The sequence below is a fragment of the Muntiacus reevesi genome, chromosome 14, assembly GCF_963930625.1.
Source record: "Muntiacus reevesi chromosome 14, mMunRee1.1, whole genome shotgun sequence".
Lineage (NCBI taxonomy): Eukaryota > Metazoa > Chordata > Mammalia > Artiodactyla > Cervidae > Muntiacus > Muntiacus reevesi.
This window is the reverse complement of record NC_089262.1, coordinates 51,946,481-51,950,776: the sequence shown is the minus strand read 5'-3', so window position 1 is coordinate 51,950,776 and position 4,296 is coordinate 51,946,481. Positions and strand designations below refer to the sequence as shown.

The 4,296-nt window shown below is 40.9% G+C and overlaps 1 pseudogene; it reads left to right on the top strand.

The window, feature by feature from the left end:
* The first annotated feature begins 755 nt into the window (after positions 1-755).
* Positions 756-2,755, top strand: LOC136146472 (histone deacetylase 2 pseudogene; annotated as a pseudogene).
* Positions 2,756-4,296: the final 1,541 nt, after the last annotated feature.

The following is a 4,296-nucleotide window of genomic DNA, read 5'->3' as shown; positions in this document are numbered from 1 at the left end:
ACACTTTGAAAACCAACACAGGTAGTCTATGCCTGTTTTAATATTCATTACCTCCATGGTAAAAATAAGAGAGACATTAAAATTAACAAGCTGCCTAGATTGCTAGAAACATAAGTCAACTCCCACAGAGCACCAAGAGGAAGCTTCTGCCCCCTTTGCAGTCATTGTTCTTTCCATGTGAAAGCAGGGAGCTCATGTAGATATGCAGGTAGGTGATTTATGACCCACAGGGACACAAGAATCAACGGAAGGAGCAACAGAGCAGCAACGCTCAATAGCTCTCCTAAGCATGTTGAGCATAAGTTAATCCTCTAATACGAAACTCAAAACTCTGTTCCCTGAATGACCTCCTCCTTCATCTATCTACAAACCCACCCAATTCTTCTCCCCAGATCTTTTTCCAAAATGGACCTAGAAAGACTACATGCATCACCACTTCTAGTTACTTCTGACTGCCTTGTAATGTCATTTTCGTCCTCAGTATAAATCCATTGTTACAAAATGGGGGACCATTTCCAGGCCAAAAGGTACAGGTATATTCAGCTAAAATCCCTGCTCTATGGGAACACAGTATACTTTTTTTTTTTTTAATTGAAGGATAATTTCTTTACAGAATTTTGTTTTCTGTCAAACATCAACATGAATCAGCCATAGATAGCCACAGTATAGTCTTAATCACTTCATCATTGGGGTTAAAAGAAAGCAAACCAGGAGTTGGCGCCACTGCCGCCCCCTGGTCTGTGCTCTCGGCCCTTCGGCCAGGCGGTACCCAGGTCTCCCAGCAGCCCCGTCCTCTCCTCCCTCCGGCCTGCCCTTCCCCACGGGACTGCCACCCTCCACCTTTGCCCCAGCCCTCTTCTCTCCCCGCCAGAGCCGCGGAGGCAGCAGCAGCAGCAGCAGCAAGAGGAGGAGCGGGAGGCAGCAGTGGCCGGGGAGTCCATGGCCTACAGTCAAGGAGGCCACAAGAAGAAAGTCTGCTACTACTATGATGGTGATATTGGAAATTATTATCATGGACAGGGTCATCCCATGAAACCTCATAGGATCCGCATGACCCCTAACTTGCTGCTAAATTATGGCTTATATAGAAAAATGGAAATATATAGGCCCCATAAAGCCACTGCTGAAGAAATGACAAAATACCACAGTGATGAGTACATCAAATTTCTACGTTCAATAAGACCAGATAACATGTCTGAGAATAGTAAGCAGATGCAGAGATTTAATGTTGGAGAGGACTGTCCAGTGTTTGATGGACTTTTTGTGCTTTGTCAGCTTTCACCTCGTGACTCAGTCGCTGGTGCTGTGAAGTTAAACCGACAACAAACGGATATGGCTATTAACTGGGCTGGAGGATTACATCATGCTAAGAAATCAGAAGCATCAGGATTCTGTTATGTTAATGATATTGTGCTTGCCATCCTTGAATTACTAAAGTATCATCAGAGAGTCTTATATATTGATATCCATCATGGTGATGGTGTTGAGGAGACATTTTATACAACAGATCATGTAATGACTGTATCGTTCCATAAATATGGAGAATACTTTCCTGGAACAGGAGACTTACGGGATATTGGTGCAGGAAAAGGCAAATACTATGTTGTCAATTTTCCAATGAGAGATGGTATAGATGATGAATCATATGGCCAGATATTTAAGCCTATTATTTCAAAAGCGATGGAGATGTATCAGCCTAGTTCTGTGGTGCTACAGTGAGGTGCAGACTCACTATCTGGTGATAGACTTGGTTGCTTCAATTTGACAGGTAAAGGTCATGCTGAATGTGTAGAAGTTGTAAAAACTTTCAATTTATCATTACTGATGCTTGGGGGAGGTGGATACACAATCCGCAACGTTGCTCGGTGTTGGACATATGAGACTGCAGTTGCCCTTGACTGTGAGATTCCCAACGAATTGCCATATAATGATTATTTTGAGTATTTTGGACCAGACTTCAAACTGCATATTAGTCCTTCAAACATGACAAACCAGAACACTCCAGAATATATGGAAAAGATAAAACAGCATTTATTTGAAAGTTTACGCATGTTGACTCATGCACCTGGTGTCGAGATGCAAGCTATTCCAGAAGATGCAGTTCATGAAGATAGTGGAGATGAAAATGGAGAAGATACAGACAAGAGAATTTCTATTCGAGCATCAAACAAACAAATAGCTTGTGATGAAGAGTTCTCAGATTCTGAGGCCGAAAGAGAAGGTGGTCATAGAAATGTGGCTGATCACAAGGAGCAAAAAAAGCTAGAATTGGAGGAGGAGGAAACGGAGGACAAAAAAGCAGATATTAAGGAGGAAGATAAATCCAAGGATAATAGTGGTGAAAAAACAGATACCAAAGGAACCAAATCAGAACAGCTCAGCAATCCTTGAATTTGAGTCTCACCACTTTGAGAAACCATTAAAAAGTGAGCAAATGTTGGGAAGAAAAATGTTCTTTCTTTTTGAAGACTTCTGGCTTCATTTTATACTACTTTGGCATGGACTGTATTTATTTGGCATGTTCAAAATGGCTTTTTTTGTTGTTTTTGTTTTTCTTGGCAAGTTTTATTGTGAGTTTTCTAATTATGAAGCAAAATTTCTTTTCTCCACCATGCTTTACGTGATAGTATTTAAAATTGATGTGTTATGATGTCAAAAAACTGATCTATTAAAGAAGTAATTGGCCTTTCTGAGCTGATTTTTCCATCTTTTGTAATTATCTTTATTAAAAAATTGTACTTCAAAAAAAAAAAAAAAAGAAAGCAAACCATTACACCTGCTTTCTCTCCTTGAATATTTTTTCATATATAAGATCATAGCATCCATATCATGATCCCTAAATCCACTAACTTTACACTTTTTTCCCTACTTATTAGCCTGATACCTCCTTCTTCCAGCATGATAGCTTTTCTTTTCATCAGCACTGTCTACTCAGACAGCTGAGTCTCAGAATGTTTATTTTCCTATTTAACACCTAATATGCATATTTTTCTAATTTTTTGCAAAAAATACTTTCTAGGTACAGTTGATGCCTAGTTAGGCAACTTGAGATGGTAGTAGGAATATGAGTAGCCTTGAAAGGTATTTCTGTCAGATTTAGTGAGTATTGTACAACCTTTGTTCTCATACAGTATCAGTCAATTTATTTTATTAATTCTATTTTTCTTCAGTTCAGTCACTCAGTTATGTCTGACTCTTTGCAACCCCATGGATTTCTTAAACTAATGTTAAAATGAGTTTGCAATCTACAGCATATACTATATGGGGCTAATGATTTGGAGATAAAGTAACATAAGCATCATATATATGGATTTTAATGTTTTCTCAGCTAATCCTCTGTGGCTCAGCTGGTAAAGAATCCACCTGCAATGTGGGAGACCTGGGTTCAATTCCTGGGTTGGGAAGATCCCCTGGTGAAGGGAATGGCTACCCACTCCAGTACTCTGGCCTGAAGAATTCCATGGACAGTCCATGGGGTCTCAAAGGGTTGGACATGACTGAGAGACTTTCACTTTCACTTTTTCAGTTAATCCACAAAATAACAGTGACAGTGTTTGCTTAGACAGTTAAGCTACCTTGCACACTACAGCTTTCTGCCATTGAATACCATGCATTATACATCTACCTTTATACAGCATCCATGGGGATTATCAGCCCATTTATAACTGGTGCCAATGACACCAGAGTACATGAAATGTCACATATGTGTCAGGGAATGTTTGACAGGAGGATTCCTACGTGCTGTCTCTCATGAGTCCTTTGTCCCTCTTCAAGCGGAACCGCACGCTGCTCCCAGGGACTGAGGTCACTGTGTGAGGCAGGCTTGGGTCTCCTTTAGCAAACATTCTCTTTAGGACAAAACCGCTTAGTCTCCTTCCCCTTTCTTGAGATATGGATTGTCTCCTGACCTTGTGACTGACATTACCTCCTTGTTCCCTTGGTAACGGTTGCTGTACGTTTGGTTTGCTGATCTCTATCATTCCCGAAAGAAGTTTCTTGTACCACAGCCTATATATACTCAAAGAAAAATCATTAAAGCACCTTTGCTCCATCAGAGCTTAGGTCCCCGGGTATATTTTTGTCTCTCTCTCTCTTTCTCTCTTTTACTTTCTTATCGTCGACTCCGTACCACCAGGTTCAGGTCCATTAAAGGACCCCAACAAATGGCGCCCGAACAGGGACACTGGTATACGTGGCATATCGGGCAGAGTGACTCAGGGACCTATTGAGGTCGGTAAGTACTAAGGCGTGGGTTAAACGGCTGGCCAGCCCCATTATTTTTCTACTTTACTTCAC